Below are 22,107 nucleotides of genomic sequence, written 5' to 3' on the forward strand. Positions count from 1 at the left end.
GAGACCTACGGAAAGGAAACGTCAGAAAGGGAAAACGTCCCAGTCCTCTAGGGATCCCCACAAGGCTAACAGAGTTAAGGGTGCACCCAAACAAAAGGTAAGCGCTTTTTGCGACAATTTGGACTAAGAATTCTGTTGGTTTTGGGGAGGTCTTGGAGTCTCGGAAGTGTGGAACCACTGCCAAAGGGTCTCTCTGGTCCAAAGAATCTGGCAGAATTGGGGGTTAACAGGAGGCTCAGAGGATTGATCGAGAACACTGCAGTGAGGGTAAGTACAAATAAGCTAATAAGAAGTTAAGTGAAGAAAAATTCCACGTGGTGTTGGTAAGTCCTTGTGGATACCGCTTCGTATGAAACGAAGGTCTGAACGGGCAGGGAAAGAAAAAATAGAGGAAATCCTCGTGGATACCACCTTAAGAGATAAGGGTCTGAATAGAGGAGGTGCAAAGAGAAAGTTCTGTGCATACCGCTCTGAGTAGAGGTCTGTACGGGCAGAACAGAATAGGAAACAAGGACAGTCCAATATATAGTTTAAAGGCATAGAATTAGAGTAAATATTATTATCCAGTAAACTAACTGTGAATCTCTGAAATACCTTAAAAAGAGAGAACATGACAGGTAAAGGAACGGCAGTAGAGATTCTGAGCAAAAAAATCCAGGTAAATAAATATGAGATTCAGAAAAATGGGAAAAGAGAAGCAAAAACCTGGTCACAAAACGGCTGAGAGAAGGAACGTTTGATGTAAGCTTGTGCAAAGAAATGGAGGTACTAACTAAAAATTACAAACCAAAAGATAAATCTAAGAAGAGGGCAAAAAAGAGAACGAGAAATGGAAGTGCTAAAACTCTTCAGAACGGAGGGAGAAAGGCTGAGGAGGACAGGTAGAATATTGATTACAAGCGAGGAAGACACCAAGGTGTTGGAGAAACAGCCTGTTAGAGAGAGAGGAAGGTACAGTGAGAAGCTGGCTTCAGCTCGGTACCTGGATGCGAAAGAAACAAAAAAGCCCCCTCCCTATAATGAGGAAAAAACCCCTAAGCAGTGCCCCCTGCTGACGGGAACAGTAAACATGCAGGGAGAAGTACAAGTTTGGGATAATGAGGAGGAAAAAAGACAATACGAGAAGGCAAAAGTTGCGATATGGAAGGAGATACAGGCAGAAAGGATAAAGGTGGAACAGGCAAAGAGAGAAATGAAAGAAGAGATTGAACGGATGAAATACTGAGAGGAAAAGGAGTATGAGGAGTATCGGTTATACTATAGAAATAAACAGACTAGAAAAGAAAGTGGCTCATCAGGGCAGGAAGAGATGAGGCATTCAAGAGGAAGTGGAAAAAAGATAGGAGATGAGTGTCTTGGAGAAACACAAGAGAGAAGGGAATCAAGCACGAGTAAGGATCATGAGGAGTCTCTGCCACAGGTGTACAGACACGGACAGGAAGAAAGAGAAGGTGACTCATTGGAGGAGCAAGAATTAAGTGGAGAGAGAGAGAGGATACGAGAATTTGTGGGGAAGAGGTAGGAGGCAGAAGCCTAGAAGAGCAGAAGGAGGCGGTAGGGGAGCGACTTGCGGAAGTAGAGAGAGAGCTAGATAAGTTACTGAGAGGGGATTGCCAGAGGAGATGCGAAAAATACTCCAGGGGCCAACCAAGTATTGAATCCAGAAAGGAAGGACTCCACTGGGAGACCGAGGGAAGAAGAGGACCCCAGAGAAATTTGTGTGGGAGGCAGTAAAGACATACCCTGAGACAGATGGGGAGTCAGGTGAGGAGGAGAGCCAGGGCAGGTGGGAAGAAGGTGGAAGAATGATGCCGTTGTTAGTTAAAGGATCAGGACAAGTGCAGTACATCCCTTGGGGATCCCAGGACCTAGAAGGGCTGAAAAACACTCTGCCCAATCTACATGAAGGAGCAGGGAAATGGATTAGAGCCTTTGAAGAAGAAACGGCGGGACGATTATTGGCTATGGGAGATTTGAAGGCACTATTGATAAGGTTGATGGGAACCTCCAAATTTAACGAACTAATGGAAATGGCTAGCATAGTAAACTCGAACGACCCGAGAACTGATGGAGACGGGTTTGACAGAGTGAGGCAGAGGGTATGGCAGGCCCTCAGGAAGCTTTATCCACCCAAAGTGGACCCCAAAGCCTTAAAGGGGGATCCACTGGGAGACACTGAAAACCCAGCAACCTACGTAGAAAACCAGTTGAAAAGGTGGAGACTGGAGACTGAGCAAGAGGTGGAAAATAGCTTATTCCGACATAGCATTTTGGATGCAATGCCTCCGCAAGTAAAATCCAAACTGGAGGAAGTGGTTGGGCTGACATCAATGACCCCACAAGAATTTAGAGACCACATAGTCCATGTGGTTGAGAAATACCGGAAAGACAAACGAAGGTTAGCTGAGCAGCAGGAAGAGGTGCAAAGAAAGTTAATACAAATGCAGCTCGAAGAACTCACAAAGAAGAAAAAAGAGAAAAGCAAAAAGTGCTGCCAGCAACCACCGGTCCGAGTACAGCCATCGAACTGGATGAAGCACCATTATATGGAGGAACCGATCATACTGTAAGACAAGGGCCAGAAAACCCCATGCCAATAATCAACGTCTTTGGAGGAGCATTCCCACAAATGTCCTATCAGGAACAGACTAAATTCAAACAGCCCAGACAGGACTGGAAGTCCCAAGGAGGGGGACAGAGGAGCTATGGGCACAGGGGACCAATGAGGAAACAGGGGGAAAGTGAGGTAGAGAGACTGTGCTGGGGATGTAATCAGCCAGGTCACATGAGAAGAGATTGTCCGTTTACACCATGGCCTGTCACACACCAGCAGGAACCGATAAGAAGGGAACTAAAGTTTAGCCAAGGACCAGCCCCCACAGGCCCAAGCTGACCTGTGAACCCCTATGCGAGGTATTAGGGGTGCCCCGAGAACTCGAGTGGGAAGGGACGTTACCCAGTGATAACAAGGGAGGCAGACAAGGAACCCATTGTTCAGGTTATGTTAGAAGGGCAACTGACACCAATGATGATAGATACTGGAGCCACGTACACTTGTGTACAGCCACAGTATGCCCTTCTCCTTCCCATGTCAGGAAAGTTTATTAAGACAGTAGGGTTCTCGGGGAAAACACAGTTGACACAGTGCACGGCTCCAGTGCGGTTGAGAATGGGAAATAAAGGAATTGTTTTGCCGGTGCTAGTATTTAAAGGAACTCCGATTAATTTGTTAGGCAGAGATGCCTTATTGAAACTGGAATTAAAATTAGAATGCACCAGAAATGGGCTGAGTGTGGAAAGAGCAGGGGCTCAATTGATAGTGCGAGAAGACAAGAAGGCTAATGTCTTTTGGATAGGAGACATCACAGATCAGATTCAGAAAACCTGGGAAAAATGGAAAAAGGGCATGCAGGCTATATTACCCAGGGCTGTAATGCCCAAATCTGAGCTACAACGTACAGTGATTTTTGACGAGACTCAGAACAGGGAGTTAGAGGAGAGATGGCACCAGGAGGCATGTACCCAACAGCACCTGGAAGGGGAGGCTGTGATAATTGGAAAGCATGGGGCAGCTTTACAAGTTAAGTGGAACACCTTTTTAGAAAAATGGTACAGGATACCGGAGGCTGCGCCCCACGTAACGTTGTTGGTAAACAAGGGATGTCAGTCTAAAGACTTAGGACCCTTAGTTAAGAGTGCTGAAACCATAACAGTGTGGAGGAAAATCACGCCAGAGGTGTGGATATCAGAAGACAACAATTGCATTAAAATAATGGTAAGTGTAGATATGGTAGGGACAGTGAGAGAGGTCGAAATAACTCCCCAACCACACATGCCATTGCTGGGAAAGGAAAGAGGCCAGCAGAAAGATAGGTTAGATGAGTTGCCATCTATTCTGTGGTCACAGCATGACACGGACGTAGGGAAAATAAAAACAGCTGGTCCGGTGGAAATATGGCTGAAAAAAGGAGCAATTCCACCCAGGAGACCACAATACCCTCTAAGACCAGAAGCAGAAGTGGGAATAGCATCAATAGTGCAGGGGTTGCTTGAAATAGGAGTGCTTAAAAGAACAAACAGTCCATGCAATACCCCGTTGCTGCCGGTCTTAAAAGCAAATAAATCTAAGTGGAGATTGGTGCATGATTTGCGAGCGGTAAATGATGTGGTAGAGGACTGGCCAGCGGCAGTCCCCAACCCACACAAGCTTTTGACTAATGTTCCACCAGAAGCAAGTTACTTTTCAGTGATTGATTTGTGTTTGGCTTTCTTCAGCATTCCTCTGGCCGACTAGTGTCAGTATCTGTTTGCATTTACTGACAGAGGTGCTCAGTAAACCTATACCAGAATGCCGCAAGGGTTTAAACATTCACCACATGTTTTTAATCAGGTGTTGAAGGCAGACCTGGAGGGCATACCATTGGAAAGTACATTGTTACAGTATGTGGATGACCTGTTGATTTGCTCCCACAGCGAGGAACAGTGTGAGCAAGACACTATAACTCTGTTAGAGAAGCTGGCGCACGGAGGACATAAAGTATCCAAAAAGAAACTGCAATTTTGCACGCAGCAAGTGGAATACTTAGGCAGGGTAATATCCAAGGGAATGAAGGTGATAGCACCAGATCAGATTGAGGCAATAACTAAGGCCCCAAAACCCCAGACTGTAGGGCAGATGATGACGTTTTTGGGAATGGCAGGGTAAAGCTCAGAATGGATAGGAGAATATGCTGAGATTGTGGCACCTTTGAGAAAGATAATGAAAGAAGCAGGACATACAAATTTGAAGAACGGCTTACAGTGGAATGGAGAGGCGGAGATAGCTTTCAATACTATTAAGCAGGAATTGCAGTCAGCACCAGCATTAGCTTTGCCTGACTACGAGAAGGTTTTTCATTTGTATGTATCTAACCGACAGGAGTGTTATGTCACAGCGGTTCTAACACAAGAGACAGGCACAGGAAAAGCAAAGCAGCCGATAGCATACTACAGTACGAGACTAGATGAGGTGACCTGTTATCAGGGATCGGCAGCGCTGTACTATGCATATGGAAAGGCATCATCTGTAACCCTGGGCTATCCTGTGACTCTGTACACACACCACAAAGTAGCAGAATTGCTGGAAAGAGGGAAATTTGTGCTGACGCCAGCCAGGATAGCAGCGTATCAGATGCTATTGACATTTCCAGACATAACTATACAGAGATGCACTACCAGTAATATAGCCGATTTTGTCCCTTTGGGCTATGAAGGAGAACCCCATGATTGTGTAGGGAAGACGATGGCTTTTGCCAAATTGAGAGCAGATTTACGGTCAGAACCACTAGAGGATGCAGATAAAAAGGTTCTGTTCGTAGATAGCTCTTGTTATAGGGATTATGATGGAAATCATGCAGGGTTCTCAGTAGTGCAGCAGGATCAGTCGAGCTATAAGATTATTAGGATGGAGTCCTGTCCCCAACCGTGTTCCGCCCAACTAGCGGAAATCAAAGCCCTGACAGCTGCATGTGAAATGATGGAAGGGGAGAAAGTAGACATCTATACTGATTTGGCATATGCTCATGGAGTATGCCATTTGTTCGGGGCAGTGTGGAAGCAGAGAGGTTTTAAAAAAAGTAGTGGAGATCCCATACAACATTGTCAGTGAATTCTAGACTTAATAAAAGCCATGCTGAAACCTAAAGCATTGGCTATAGTAAAATGCCAGGTGCATAAAAAGGGAAATGATGTAATAACAAAGGGAAATCAAGCTGCGGACGAGGCAGCCAGAAAAGCGTCTGGATGTACATCAGCTGTCATTGCCCCCCAGGTAAGCCTAGCTCCAGAACCTGTGGTAGAGGACCTAATTGAAATACAAGGTAAGGCAACTTTGGCAGAACAGACAATGTGGAGATGAAGTGGGGCCAAGCAGAACCCGGAAGGCTTGTGGAGCACGGAAGACGGTTTGTTGGTAGCGCCCACCCCTCTACTGACGATTCTGATTTCAGAAGCGCATGGGATTGACCACTGTGCAAGGGGGGGAAGTGATAAAGAAAATAAAGAAGGATGGTTTTTGGTCACCTTATTTACAGGCTTCAGTGGACTTTGTCTTGTCACAGTGCGAGGTATGCGCACAGAATGCAGGGTTTGGACATCAGTTATTTGACTGGTTAGAAAGTAGACTCGGAGGATGGGGAGCATGGCTGACTAAAATGGCAATAACTGTCAGTATTGTATTGTTGAGCTGTACGCTTGTGCTGTGCTGTTTTCTTCCTTGTCTCAAGTCTCTTATAGAGGGGGGGGCGTCACGTGATGACGTAGGATCGAGACGTTGGGAATCCAGCTCCCTCGTAAAAAGTAATGAAATAGGGTTTAAATGAAGAAGAGTTACAAATACCTACTAGAAACTATTTATAAGCAACTCAGGATTATTTTTTGATATGGCTCCTAAACCGAAACAGAAGAAAGCTACTACTTCGAAGACTGCGCAAATCGGCGGGGAGAAAGGTCTAACCATCTAGGCGAAGCCTCGGACTCAAGTTGGATCTCCTCCCAGCGAAGTGCATGGCACTTCTGATGATGCGGGACAGGAAGTTGCAGCAATGTCGGCGGTCTCTAAGAAGAAACGGCAAGAACAACGCATGCGCGAAGAAACAAGTATGCATGAACAGATATTAACAAAACTACAAATCCCAACTACGGCTGGAAGTGAAATTGGAAGTGAATCGGAAGTGGAATCAGACTCTTTGGGAAATTCAAAGGAAGAAGAGGAAAAGAAGGAGGAGATTAAAGGAGACATAAGAGATATCCTGAAATATATGATGAATGAATTAAAAACTATAAGAACAGATATAAGAAGGATGCAGAATACACTCGATAGTGTGGTATTCAAAAACAAAAGATGATGGATAATAAAGTTAAAGAGATGGAAGTAAAAGTGGAAGAAAACACTAAAAGAATAGATAAGATAGAAGACAATAATCTTGCCTGGACAATAGAAAGAAAACTGATGTTGGAAAAAATAGATGCGCTTGAAAACTCTAGTAGATGAAATATTAAAATTGTTGGTCTTATGGAAGGTACAGAGGGAGAAAATCCAATAAAATTCTTTCAAGAATGGATTCTGAAAATTTTGGAAATGAAAGTAGGAAGCCAAGTAATTGAAATTGAAAGAGCACACAGAGCTTTAAGACCAAGACCTCAACAAGATCAAAACCCAAGATCAATTTTGATAAAATGCTTAAGGTACCAAGGTAAAGAAATGATCTTGAAGGCAGCTACTCAAGGTGCTAAACAGAGAAATGGGCCATTGATAATAGAAGGGAAAAGTTTTTTTTTATCCAGACATAAGTTACGATCTTCTGAAGAGGCGTGAGGAATTTAATCCAGTGAAAAAATACTTATGGGAAAAGGGCTATAAATTTTTATTGAGCTACCCAGCAAAATTGATAATTTTCCTGGATAACGAAGAAAGAAGATTTTTCATTGACTACCGGAAAGCGGAGAAATTTGTACAAGAATTACCTGATGTCCACGAAGAGTAAAGAATTATAGAAATGAAGTGGACTAATGATGAAGACTGAAACAAGGCTTGACTTGACGGACATTTATAAGGGAAAAAAAATAGTTGAGGAGTATTAATTGGGAGTAGAGACATTAATTATTTTCTTTATTTTCTTCACTAATATATTTTCTTTTTTTTTGCGGGGGAGCTGGAGGAGCTCCTGATCAATGGCTGCGAGTTTCACGTGTACAATCATGGCGATTGCCATGACCCGTAAAATGGGGGGGGGGGGTAATGTGTTCTTTTTATTCACAACATTAGTGGGGGGGTATTTTGGTTTTTTTTCTTATATATTAGTTACCTTTCTTCTATTTTTCTTCTTTTTTGCCTGGATGGTTGGGGAGAGACTCATAGCAACATGGAGAATTTTAAAGAGTTCCCAAAGTATTATGAATGATTAATTTACTTAATTTTTTAAGTTTTAATGTTAATGGACTTAATGGACCTGTGAAAAGAGTTTTAACATATATTAAGAAAATGAAAGGAGATATAGCTTTTTTACAAGAAACACATTTAACAGAAACAGAACATAAGAAATTAAAGAGAGATTGGGTTCGAAATGTCATTGTAGCTTCATTTAATTAAAAATCGAGAGGAGTTCCAATTTTGGTTAATAAATCTTTACCAATTAAAATACAAAATGTAATAATTGATTCTGTGGGGAGATATGTGATTATACATTGTCAAATTTTTTCAGAATTATGGACTTTTATGAACATTTATGCACCAAATGAAAATGATATAAAATTCATACAAGAAGTTTTTTTTAACTTGGCTGATGCACATGATAAAATATTAATAGGTGGAGATTTTAATTTTTGTTTAGATCCAGTTTTGGATAGGTCAACTAAAGTTGCTACAAAATCAAAAGTAATAAAACTAACTTTATCATTAATGAAAGATTTAAACCTGATTGATACATGGAGAAAAATTAATCCAAGAGAGAGATTATTCATTTTATTCAAATAGACATAAAACTTACTCAAGGATTGATTTTTTTTATTATCAAAAAATATTCAAGATAAAGTGAAAAGTGTGGAATATAAAGCAAGAATACTGTCAGATCATTCCCCCTTGATAATGACAATGATAATGATGCATAAGGAGGAATCGATCTATAGATGGAGATTTAATTCAATTTTATTAAAACGTCAAGATTTTTGTGATTTTATGAAAAAACAGATTCAATTTTTTTTGGATACAAATTTACATTCAGTTGAGGATAAAATTGTATTATGGGAAGTGATGAAAGCATATTTAAGGGGTCAGATTGTAAGTTATACATCTAAAATTAAGAAGGAATACATGGTCGAAATAGATCAATTGGAAAAAGATACAAAGTTAGAAAAAGAATCTCAAAGATATATGACAGAAGAAAAACGAAGACAACTTGTAAATAAAAAACTACAATATAATACACTCCAGACATATCGTACAGAAAAAGTAATTATGAGAACGAAACAGAAATATTACGAATTAGGTGAAAGATCACATAAGATTCTTGCTTGGCAGTTGAAAACAGAACAGGCTTCTAAAACAATAAATGCAATTAGAACAAGTGTAAATAAGGTTACTTATAAACCTTTAGAAATTAATTAAACTTTTAAAAATTTTTATACTGAACTATATCAATCAGAATCACAAAATAAGATTGCTGAGGTAGATAAATTTTTATCACAAATAACCCTTCCAAAATTAAATTTGGAAGAACAGAAAGGATTAGATATGCCCTTTACATTAAAAGAGGTTGAAGAAGCTTTAGGATCACTTCAGAGTAATAAATCCCCAGGAGATGGTTTTCCTCCTGAATTTTATAAAAAATTTAAAGATTTATTAATTCCTCCTTTTATGGAATTAATATATCAAGTGGAAAGAATGCCTAAACTCCCACAATCTTTTTTAACAGCGATCATAACTGTATTGCCAAAAAAAGAGATCCTTTAAAACCAACATCATATAGGCCTATTTCTTTGTTGAATACAGATTATAAAATAATAGTAAAAATTTTATCTAATAGAATATCTAAATATTTACCAAAATTAATACATATGGATCAAACAGGTTTTATTAAAAACAATCAATGGATAATATAACCCGGTTACTTAGTATAATTCATTTGGCACAAAAAAGAGAGGAAATGAGTGTGGCAGTTGCTTTGGATGCAGAAAAAGCATTTGATAGATTGGAATGGGATTTTTTATTTAAGGTATTGGAAAAATATGAGTTAGGAAAATCTTTTATACAATGGATTAAAACCTTAAATGCTAATCCTCAAGCTAAAGTAGTTACAAATGGTCAGATTTCAACACCATTTTGCTTAACGAGGTCAACTAGACAAGGCTGCCGATTATCACCTGCTTTATTTGTATTGGCAATAGAACCATTAGCTGAATTAATTAGAACAGATTCAGACATTGGGGGCTTTAGAGTTAATCAAGAAGAATATAAGATTAATTTATTTGCTGATGATGTTTTGATTTATTTAACAAACCCATTGCAATCTTTGCAAAGATTATCTTTTAGATTGGAAGAATATGGGAAAGTATCAGGGTATAAAGTAAATTGGGATAAAAGTGAAATTTTACCCCTTACCAAAGGAAATTATAATCAATGTCGATTAGTAACTCAATTTCGATGGTCAATAAATGGGATAAAATATTTGGGTATTACCAGAGTTGATAACGATGTAAAAAATTTATATAAACAAAATTATTTGCCATTATTAAAATAAATAAAAGAGGATCTTGATAAATGAATGATGTTACCAATAACATTAATAGGTAGAGTTAATGCTGTAAAAATGAATATATTTCCTAGATTGCAATATTTATTCCAAACTTTACCAATACAATTACCTCAGAAGTTTTTTCAAGAACTGAATAAATATGTAAGGAAATTTCTTTGGAAAGGAAAGATGTCAAGAATATCATTGGAAAAACTGACATGTAAATTTGATTTAGGAGGGTTACAATTTCCAAATTTTAAGAATTATTATAAAGCAAATCAACTTAGATTTATTGCGTCTTTTTTTGATGAAGAAAAACCGGCATGGATTAGAATAGAATTAGATAAAATAGGAGAAAACATACCAAAAGATTTTATATATAAATGGGAATCTAAATGGTTACGGGAAAAAAAAAGAATCTCCTATATTAAGACACTTGATTGATTTATGGAATAAGGTAAATATGGACGATGAGATAAAGAAATCTTTATTAGCAAAAAGAACCTTAATCCAAAATAGGCTTATTCCTTTAACAATGGATAATAAACTTTTACATAATTGGTTCCAAAAGGGGATTAAATATATAGGTGATTGTTTTGAAGGAGGTATATTGATGTCATTTGATCAATTAAAAAATAAATATAAAATATCAAATAACACTCTTTTCTGTTATTTTCAATTAAAGGCTTATTTACGAGAAAAGCTGGGTCAAACAATGTTGATGCCAAAACCTAGTGAAGTAGAAATATTAATTCAAAAAGGAAAAATAAAAAAATTTACATCTTGTATGTACAATTTGATTCAAGGACAATTAAATCAGGAATTCATAAATCAAGACAAAAATGGGAATCTGATTTGAATGTTAAAATTGATGGAAAAAACTGGTCAAGATTATGTTCTGATAGTATGATAAATACAATAAATGTTCGACTTAGATTAATACAATATAATTTTTTACATCAATTATATATTAACACCACAGAAAATAAATAGATTAAATTCAAATATGTCTGACCAATGTTTTCGATGTAATCAAGAAATTGGTACTTTTTTACATTCTACTTGGTCCTGTTTTAAAATTCAACCATTTTGGATAAATCTAAGACTTTTATTAGGAGGCATTGAAGGGACAATACCGAAACTTAAATTCAATAAGTATCAGAAAAAAATTATAAAAATTGCATTGGCAGTAGCCAAAAAAGTTATAGCAGTTACTTGGAAATCTGATTTATGTTTAACTATGGATCGTTGGAATAATGAAATACACAGCTGTATTCCACTTGAAAAAATTACATACAATCTAAGAAATGAATATGATATATTTTTGAAAATTTAGCTCCCATACCTACAAAAGATAGGATTAAATACATAGGTCCTTTAAAGATAAAATTATAAAGTAATTGGGGAAAGTAAAAATAAATATTAAAATTATTTTTAACTCCATGGAGCATGTGGGATCCTCCAATATCCAGGCAATTTTTCTCTTCTTTCTTTTCCTTTTCTTAGATTAGGGTTGGGGGGCAGAGGGTTAATATTATTTTTCTTTTTTTACTTTTTTATCATCACATTTATTCTTCGTAATTTTCTAAAAAATTTAATAAATAAATTTTAAAAAATTAAAAAGTCTCTTGTAGTGCGTGCTGCAACCAAACAATTTCCGATGCTCGTGGCAATTACTGAAGCAAGCTTAGTGGAGAAAGAAACACCGAAAATGTATCGTTACAGCCTACAACACCGGCAGGATGAACAAGAGCAAAACGACAGTGTGGGAGTAGATTGTAAGGGCTTCTGAGTTTTTTCCCCTGTCTCAGGTAGAAAGGGACAGGTTTTTGGCTCAGCGGCCCAGGGTAACAGGGAGAGAATACTTTGAGGACTTGGCGCAGAAAATTATAGTTTAACCCGAGATTTGGGAGAAGGTGCTTGAGTTTATTGGGGCTTTTGTGTGCGGACTCTTAGTCTTTCTCTGTGTGAGACCCTATGGGTCTCAAAGGGGGGATATATTGGAGTATAAAAGTTGCATTGTTTGCTGTGTAACCAAAACTATGTAGTCAGCTTTGAGCTTGCTATTTGCTATGCATGTATCCAATTTAGTAGGAGAATGAAATCTTAAGAATGTAGAAGATAATGGTGTGTTAATGAGAGGCTAGCTAAGAGATGTAGATTAGAACATGATTAAGTCAATGGGTAGAAACAATAGTGGCGGATGTACTTGTGATACGCAACTGTAGACCAATTGGATATGGAGATTGCTATAAAAAATGCTATGTACAAGGATCGGTGGGCAATCGGCGACTAGCTCAATGACTGTCTCAGCTTTGATTTGCAAATTAAAGTTTAATACTTCTTGAAGAATCTTCTGCGTCTCCTGGTCGTTTGTGGGGCACGAGAAACCACCACACTTAACACTGCACAACTTAGAGACTCACTTTCAAGGGTTTTACAACTCACGTTCTTGGTCTTATTTATTTTACTTCTTTTGTATTTGTTGAGTTTGCCTTTTGCACAATGGTTGTTTTGTCAGTCTTTGTCATTTATCATTGATACCAATTGTATTGCTTTGTTCCACCGTGAATGCCCACAAGAAAATTAATCTCAAGGTAGTATATGATAAATTTACTTTGAAAAACCATAGCCTCGAACATATTCAGAAACTCAGCCTCCACAGCACTCTGGAACAGAGAATTCCAGGGATTCCTGACCCCCAGAATAGCTATTGCTCATCACCACGATAAAGGGTGATCCCTTATTTTGAAAAGTATGCCTTTATTACTTTCAAAGATATCCGAAGATGAACATGTGTTCTCAATTCAGCTCACATCCATCCAAATAACTTCAGTCTTAAATATAGCAGTCTATTGCTTTTGAAATGATTTGTGTATTGTCTTCATTACCACATTCCAGAGCCTACTCCATCTGTTGATCATACTTTGTGAAAAATTCCCATTTTACAACTCCAAAGTAGGCTAAATTACTTAAAGAGTAATTTACTTAAAGAGGCCTAAAGAGTATTTTAAACCTGTTCTGAAGTATCCGTCCCTATTCCCTGTTGAATTCCTGTTCCTCTAGAAACAGATCAAGGTATTTCTGTCGAGATTCACCCTAATACAAACTTTATTCTCCCCAAAATATATTCCGCATAAGATGAGAACCATCAACATACATACCTCATTTTAATTACTTAAAATACATTAAATGAAACAGTCATAACTAATCACCTTTGTAAATATCAGAGAAGTGAAGCAGCACATCACAGTGAAAGAAGCTTGAGTGTGCTGGAGTTAACGGGACTCCTTGGGGCCCACTTTGGGGGGAAAAAGGTAGGTGCCTTGTTTACATTTCTATTTCAGATTTTCAAAGTTGCATTTCTTAATTTTATTCATTTAGAGATGCAGTGCAGAACAGGCCCTTTCCATTTACTACTCCTAGGCTAATCACTGGATTCAGTAATCCACTAATTGGCAAGTCTATGGGAAGAAACTTCTGCACCTGGTGGAAACCCAAAAGTATCACAGGGAGGACGTACAAACTCCTTACAGAAGACACCAGAATTAAACTCCAAACTCTGACGCCCCCGAGCTGTAATAGCATGATGCTAATTGCTACACTACTGCAGCACTCATTTCGTTTGTATTACCCCATTCTCTGGGATACTTGGGAAACAGAAATAGTAAAATGAAAACATCAAATTAAATTAGTACAGACCGGGAAAGTTCATCTGAAATTGTACAAGAAACGCATTGACAAAAGTTGTCACCGTTGAGCAAAGATAGCACTGGGCTGACAACTGAAGCAGTACTTGCCTGCACAGTGGTGCCCTTTCTCTATAGGTCCAATGTTAACATTCACTACGCAAGTTAAGAGTATTCCAAGTATTGGAGTATAAAAGTTGAAATTTTGCTGTGTAACCAAAACTATGTAGTCAGTTTTGAAACTTGCTATTTGCTATGCATGTACCCAATTTAGTAGGAGAATGAAATCCTAAGAATGTAGAAGACAATGGTGTGTTAATGAGAGGTAGCTAAGAGATGTAGATTAGAACATGATTAAGTCACGAAATCTTAAGAATGTAGAAGACAATGGTGTGTTAATGAGAGGTAGCTAAGAGATGCAGATTAGAACATGATTAAGTCAATGGGTAGAAACAATAGTGGCAGGATGTACGTGTGATACGCAACTATAGACCAATTGCATATGCTAATACAACTGGACCAGGAGATTGCTATAAAGAATGCTGTATCAGAGGATCGGTGGGCAATCAGCAACTAGCTCAATGACTGTCTCAGCTTTGATTTGCAAATTAAAGTTTAACCCTTCTTGAAGAATCTTCTGCGTCTCCTGGTCATCTGTGGGGCACGAGAAACCACGACAAAATTGGCGACCGCGGCAGGACCGGAAAGAGACCCGCGGAAAGGAAACGGCAGATTGGGGACGCTTCCCAGTCCTCTAGGGACCCCCACAAGGCTAACAGAATTAAGGGTGCACCCAAACAAAAGGTAAGCGCTTTTTGCGACAATTTGGACTAAGAATTCTGTTGGCTTTGGGGAGGTCTTGGAGTCTCAGAAGTGTGGAACCACTGACAAAGTGTCTCTCCGGTCCAAAGAATCTGGCAGTATTGGGGGTTAACAGGAGGCTCAGAGGATTGATCAAGAACACTGCAGTGAGGGTAAGTACAAATAAGTTAATAAATTAAGAAAAAGTCCACGTGGTGTTGGTAAATCCCTGTGGGTACCGCTTCGTATGAAACGAAGGGCTGAACGGGCAGGGAAAGGAAAATAGAGAAAATCCTCGTAGATACCGCCTTAAGAGATAAGAGTCTGAACAGACGAGGTGCAAGGAGCAAGTTCTGTGGGTCCGCTCTGAATAGAGATCTGCATGGGCAGAACAGAATAGACTAGGCATAGAATTAGGGTAAATAATATTATCCAGTAAGCGAACTGTGAATGTCTGAAATACCTTAAAAAGAGAGAATAACATGACAGGTAAAGGAACGGCAGTAGAGATTCTGAGCAAAAAATTCCCGTTAGTTAAATATGAGATCACAAAAACTTAAGAAAAATGGGGAAAAAGAACCAAAAACCTGGTCACAAAGTGGCCAAGAGAAAGAACGTTTGATGTAAGTTTGTGCGAAGTAATGGAGGGACTAATTAAAAATTACAAACCAAAAGATAAATCTAAGAGGCAAAAAAGAGAACGAGAAATAGAAGTGCTAAAACTCTTCAGAACCCGAGGGAGAAAGGCTGAGGAGGACAGGTAGAATATTGATTACAAGCGAGGAAGACACTAAGGTGCTGAAGAAACAGCCTGTTAGAGAGGAGGGTACGGTGAGAAGCTGGCTTCAGATCCGTACCCGGATGTGAAAAGCAGAAAGACCCCCACCCTATAATGAGGAAGGAACCCCTAAGCAGTGCCCCCTGCTGACGGGAACAGTAAACATGCAGGGAGAAGTACAAGTTTGGGATAATGAGGAGGAAAAAAAACAATACGAGAAGGAAAAAGCGGTGATACGGAAGGAGATACAGGCAGAAAGGATAAAGGTGGAACAGGCACAGAGAGAAATGGAAGAAGGGATTGAACGGATGAAATACTTGCGAGAGGAAAAGGAGTATGAGGAGTATTGGTTATACTATAGAAATAAACAGACTAGAGAAGAAAGTGGCTCATCAGGGCAGGAAGAGATGAGGCATTCAAGAAGAGTTGGAAAAAAGATAGGAGATGAGTGTCTTGGAGAAACACGAGAGAAGGGAATCAAGCACGAGTAAGGATCATGAGGAGTCCCTGCCACAGGTGTACAGACACAGACAGGAAGAAAGAGAAGGTGACTCATTGGAGGAGCAAGAGTAAAGTGGACAGAGAGAGAGGATGTGAGAATGTGTGGGGAAGAAGTAGGAGGCAGAAGCCTAGAAGAGCAGAAGGAGGCAGTAGGGGAGCGACTTGCGGAAGTAGAGAGCTAGATAAGTTACTGAGAGGGGATTGCCAGAGGAGATGCGAAAAATACTCCAGGGGCCAACCAAGTACTGAATCAAGACAGAAAGGAAGGACTCCACAGGGAGACCGAGGGAAGAAGAGGACCCCAGAGACATTTCTGTGGGAGGCAGTAAAGACATACCCTGAGACAGATGGGGAGTCAGGTGAGGAGGAGAGCCAGGGCAGGTGGGAAGAAGGTGGAAGAATGATGCCGTTGTTAGTTAAAGGATCAGGACAAGTGCAGTACATCCCTTGGGGATCCCAGGACCTAGAAGGGCTGAAAAACACTCTGCCCAATCTACATGAAGGAGCAGGGAAATGGATTAGATAGAGCCTTTGAAGAAATGGATTAGATAGAGCCTTTGAAGAAGAAACAGCGGGACGATTATTGGCTATGGGAGATTTGAAGGCACTATTGATAAGGTTGACGGGAACCTCCAAATTTAACGAACTAATGGAAATGGCTGGCATAGTAAACTCAAATGACCCAAGAACTGATGGAGATGGGTTTGACAGAGTGAGGCAGAGGGTATGGCAGGCCCTCAGAAAGCTTTATCCACCCAAAGTGGACCCCAAAGCCTTAAAAGGTGATCCACTGAGAGACACTGAAAACCCAGCAGCCTACGTAGAAAACCAGTTGAAAAGGTGGAGACTGGAGACTGAGCAAGAGGTGGAGAATAGCTTATTTATGACCTCACTGTTACGACATAGCATTTTGGATGCAATGCCTCCACAAGTAAAATCCAAACTGGAGGAAGTGGTTGGGCTGACGTCAATGACCCCACAAGAATTTAGAGACCACGTAGTCCATGCGGTTGAGAAATACCGGAAAGACAAACAAAGGTTGGCTGAGCAGCAGGAAGAGGTGCAAAGAAAGTTAATACAAATGCAGCTCGAAGAACTCAAAAAGAAGGAAAAAGAGAAAAACAAAAAGATGCTGCCAGCAACCACTGGTTTGAGTACAGCCATAGAACTGGACACAGCACTGCTATATGGAGGGACCGATCATACTGTAAGACAAGGGCTGGAAAATCCCATGCCAATAATCGTCTTGGGGGAGCATTCCCACAAATGCCCTATCAGGAACAGACTAAATTCAAACAGCCCAGACAGGACTGGAAGTCCCAAGGAGGGGGACAGAGGAGCTTTGGGCAGAGGGGACCAGTGAGGAAACAGGGGGAAAGAGAGGTAGAGAGATTGTGCTGGGAATGTAATCAGCCAGGTCACATGAGAAGAGATTGTCTGTTTACACCATGGCCTGTCACACACCAGCAGGAACCGATAAGAAGGGAACCAAAGTTTAGCCAAGGACCAGCCCCCACAGGCCCAAGCGGACCTGTGAACCCCTATGCGAGGTATTAGGGGTGCCCCGAGAACTCGAGTGCGAAGGGACATTACCCAATGATAACAAGGGAGGCAGATGAGGAACCCATTGTTCAGGTTATGTTAAAAGGGCAACTGACACCAATGATGATAGATACTGGAGCCACGTACATTTGTGTACAGCCACAGTATGCCCTTCACCTTCCCATGTCAGGAAAGTTTATTAAGACGGTAGGGTTTTCGGGGAAAACACAGTTGACACAGTGCACGGCTCCAGTGCGGTTGAGAATGGGAAATAAAGGAATTGTTTTGCCGGTGCTAGTATTTAAAGGAACTCCGATTAATTTGTTAGACAGAGATGCCTTATTGAAACTGGAATTAAAATTAGAATGCACCAGAAATGGGCTGAGTGTGGAAAGAGCAGGGGCTCAATTGATAGTGCGAGAAGACAAGAAGGCTAATGTCTTTTGGATAGGAGACATCACAGATCAGATTCAGGAAACCTGGGAAAAATGGAAAAAGGGCGTGCAGGCTATATTACCCAGGGCTGTAATCCCCAAATCTGAGCTACACTGTACAGTGATTTTTGACGAGACTCAGAACAGGGAGTTAGAGGAGAGATGGCACCTGGAGGCATGTACCCAACAGCACCTGGAAGGGGAGGCTGTGATAATTGGAAAGCAAGGGGCAGCTTTACAAGTTAAGTGGAACACCTTTTTAGAAAAATGGTACAGGATACCGGAGGCTGCGCCCCACGTAACGTTGTTGGTAAACAAGGGATATCAGTCTAAAGACTTAAGACCCTTAGTTAAGAGTGCCTGAAACCGTAACAGTGTGGAGGAAAATCACGCCAGAGGTGTGGATATCAGAAGACAACAATTGCATTAAAATAATGGTAAGTGTAGATATGGTAGGGACAGTGAGAGAGGTCGAAATAACTCCCCAACCACACCTGCCCTTGCTGGGAAAGGAAAGAGGCCAGCAGAAAGATAAAAGGTTAGATGAATTGCCATCTATTCTGTGGTCACAGCATGACACGGACGTCGGGAAAATAAAAACAGCTAGTCCGGTGGAAATAAGGCTGAAAAAGGGAGCTATTCCACCCAGGAAACCACAATACCCTCTAAGACCAGAAGCAGAAGAGGGAATAGCATCAACAGTGCAAGGGTTGCTTGAAATAGGAGTGCTTAACGGAACAAACAGTCCATGCAATACCCCGTTACTGCCGGTCTGAAAAGCAGATAAATCTAAGTGGAGATTGGTGCATGATTTGCAAGCGGTAAATGATGTGGTAGAGGACTGGCCAGCGTTAGTCCCCAACCCACACACGCTTTTGACTAATGTTCCACCAAGAAGCAAGTTACTTTTCAGTGATTGATTTGTGTTCGGCTTTCTTCAGCATTCCTCTAGCCGATCAGTGTCAGTATTTGTTTGCATTTACTTACAGAGGTGCTCAGTATACCTATACCAGAATGCCGCAAGGATTTAAACATTCACCACACGTTTTTAATCAGGTACTGAAGGCAGACCTAGAGGGCATGCCATTGGAAAGTACATTGTTACAGTATGTGGATGACCTGTTGATTTGCTCCCACAGTAAGGAACAGTGTGAGCAGGACACTATAACTCTGTTAGAGAAGCTGGCGCACGGAGGACATAAAGTATCCAAAAAGAAACTGCAATTTTGCACGCAGCAAGTGGAATACTTAGGCAGGGTAATATCCAAGGGAATGAAGGTGATAGCACCAGATCAGATTGAGGCAATAACTAAGGCCCCAAAACCCCAGACTGTAGGGCAGATGATGACGTTTTTGGGAATGGCAGGGTAAAGCTCAGAATGGATAGGAGAATATGCTGAGATTGTGGCACCTTTGAGAAAGATAATGAAAGAAGCAGGACATACAAATTTGAAGAACGGCTTACAGTGGAATGGAGAGGCGGAGATAGCTTTCAATACTATTAAGCAGGAATTGCAGTCAGCACCAGCATTAGCTTTGCCTGACTACGAGAAGGTTTTTCATTTGTATGTATCTAACCGACAGGAGTGTTATGTCACAGCGGTTCTAACACAAGAGACAGGCACAGGAAAAGCAAAGCAGCCGATAGCATACTACAGTACGAGACTAGATGAGGTGACCTGTTATCAGGGATTGGCAGCGCTGTACTATGCATATGGAAAGGCATCATCTGTAACCCTGGGCTATCCTGTGACTCTGTACACACACCACAAAGTAGCAGAATTGCTGGAAAGAGGGAAATTTGTGCTGACGCCAGCCAGGATAGCAGCGTATCAGATGCTAGTGACATTTCCTGACATAACTATACAGAGATGCACTACCAGTAATATAGCCGATTTTGTCCCTTTGGACTGTGAAGGAGAACCCCATGATTGTGTAGGGAAGACAATGGCATTTGCCAAATTGAGAGCAGATTTACGGTCAAAACCACTAGAGGAAAAGGTTCTGTTCGTAGATGGCTCTTGTTATAGGGATTATGATGGAAATCATGCAGGGTTCCCAGTAGTGCAGCAGGATCAGTCGAGCTATAAGATTATTAGGATGGAGTCCTGTCCCCAACCGTGTTCCGCCCAACTAGCAGAAATCAAAGCCCTGACAGCTGCATGTGAAATGATGGAAGGTGAGAAAGTAGACATCTATACTGATTTGGCATATGCTCACGGAGTATGCCATTTGTTCGGGGCAGTGTGGAAGCAGACAGGTTTTTAAAAAAGTAATGGAGATCCCATACAACATTGTCAGCAAATTCTAGACTTAATAAAAGCCATAATGAAACCTAAAGCATTGGCTACAGCAAAATGCCAGGCACACAAAAAGGGAAATGATGTAATAACAAAGGGAAATCAAGCTGCGGACGAGACACATCAGCTGCCATTGCCCCCCAGGTAAGCCTAACTCCAGAACCTGAGGTAGAGGAGCTAATTGAAATACAAGGTAAGGCAACTTTGGCAGGACAGACAATGTGGAGACGAAGGGGGGCCAAGCAGAACCCGGAAGGCTTGTGGAGCACGGAAGACGGTTTGTTGGTAGTGCCCACCCCTCTACTGACGATTCTGATTTCAGAAGCGCATGGGATGGACCATTGTGCAAGGGGGGAAGTGATAAAGAAAATAAAGAAGGATGGTTTTTGGTCACCTTATTTACAGGCTTCAGTGGACTTTGTCTTGTCACAGTGCGAGGTATGCGCACAGAATAATGTTCAGAAGGGAATTACCACCCCAATAGGTCACATTCCTGTACCTGAAGGACCATTTAAACATCTAGTGATCGATTACGTAGACGTGATAAAGACAGTGAGCAGGAAAAGATACATGCTGGTAGTAATCGATCGATTTAGCAGATGGGTGGAGGCGGTACCTTCAAGAGATCAAGGGGCAAAGACAGTGGTAAAATTTCTGACAAATGAAGTGATCCCAAGGTTTGGAATACCTACAGAAGTTAGCTCAGACAATGGTTCAGCTTTTATCCAGAAAGTGGTCAAACTGGTACTACAGGCGCTGAGGATAAAGCAAAGATTTGGATGTGTATACCACCCTCAATCGCAGGACATGGTAGAGAGAATTAATGGAACCCTGAAAGCCAAACTAAACAAAATTTGTGCAGACACTAAACTTAATTGGGTCGATGCTTTACCGTTAGCATTGATGAGTTACCGCATGCAAACTAATCGAATGACATGCCTGACACCGCATGAGATGCTCACTGGGAAGCTATCATACCTGTGATAGGGGTAAGCAAAAATGTTGAATGGATAAACTATATATACTACAATCAACAGAGGTCGATCAACTACACCGATGATGCACTGGAGGCCTTAGGGCAACAGCTGGATGCAACTAGCAGGATGGTGTGGCAAAACAGACAGGTACTTGATTGGCTTTTGGCAGAAAGAGGGGGTGTGTGTGTAATGTTTGGAGAACAATGCTGCACTTTCATACTGAACAATACTAGCCCAGAAGGGTCTTTCACCAGAGCAATGAATAAATTAAAGAAACTGCAGACGGAGGTCAAACAGAATGCAGAATGCAGGGTTCGGACATCAGTTTTTGATTGGTTAGAAAGTAGACTCGGAGGATGGGGAGCATGGCTGACTAAAATAGCAATAACTGTCAGTATTATATTGTTGAGCTGTGCTGTTTTCTTCCTTGTCTCAAACCTCTTGTAGTGCGTGCTGCAGCCAAACAATTTCCAATGCTCGTGGCAATTACTGAAGCAAGCTTAGTGGAGAAAGAAACACCGAAAATGTATCGTTACAGCCTACAACATCTGCAGGATGAACAAGAGCAAAACGACAGTGTGGGAGTAGATTGTAAGGGCTTCTGAGTCTTTTTCCCTGTCTCAGGTACAGAGGGACAGGTTTTTGGCTCAGCGGCCCAGGGTAACAGGGAGAGAATACTTTGAGGTCTTGGCGCAGAAAATTATTGCTTAACCCGAGATTTGGGAATAAGTGCTTGAGTTTACTGGGGATTTTGTGCGCAGACTCTTAGTCTTTTCTCTGTGTGAGACCCTTTGGGTCTCAAAGGGGGGATATATTG

The 22,107-nt window shown here is 40.8% G+C and overlaps 1 protein-coding gene across 1 annotated transcript in view; it reads right to left on the reverse strand.

Moving 5' to 3' along the window:
* Window positions 1–22,107, reverse strand: part of eif2s2 (eukaryotic translation initiation factor 2, subunit 2 beta) — an 86,823-nt gene that overhangs the window by 50,206 nt on the left and 14,510 nt on the right. The gene's annotated exons all lie outside the window — the stretch shown is intronic.

Source organism: Hemitrygon akajei, chromosome 11, assembly GCF_048418815.1.
Source record: "Hemitrygon akajei chromosome 11, sHemAka1.3, whole genome shotgun sequence".
NCBI classification, from domain to species: domain Eukaryota; kingdom Metazoa; phylum Chordata; class Chondrichthyes; order Myliobatiformes; family Dasyatidae; genus Hemitrygon; species Hemitrygon akajei.